Raw genomic sequence first — 326 nt, forward strand, 5'->3', positions numbered from 1 at the left:
TCCTCTGAATTTAAATGCTCTCTGCTGAACTTCTGTAAATCCACGTGTGTCGTGTTTGTCTCATTTGGACCAAAGACCATAAAGACAAAGAGTCTGTGATGGCGTCCATTGGGATGGGATGGATGTCCACCATGATGCTCCCTCTGATGGTGGCCGGTCACATGAAGAACTTACCTGAGGTTCAGGTGGGTTCAGTTTATATATTTGTATTTTGACAGGATTTTTATTTTATATTTGTGGTTTTGGAGGTTTGGTCTTTATAATATCTTAATCTTTGTGTCAGGAGCAGGAGATGAAGGTGCTGTTGTGTCCCCATCTACCTGCCT

Source organism: Seriola lalandi, unplaced genomic scaffold (genome assembly GCF_002814215.2).
Source record: "Seriola lalandi dorsalis isolate HSWRI2012SDOR001 ecotype SW California unplaced genomic scaffold, Sedor1 jcf7180002054990, whole genome shotgun sequence".
Taxonomy (NCBI): Eukaryota; Metazoa; Chordata; class Actinopteri; order Carangiformes; family Carangidae; genus Seriola; species Seriola lalandi.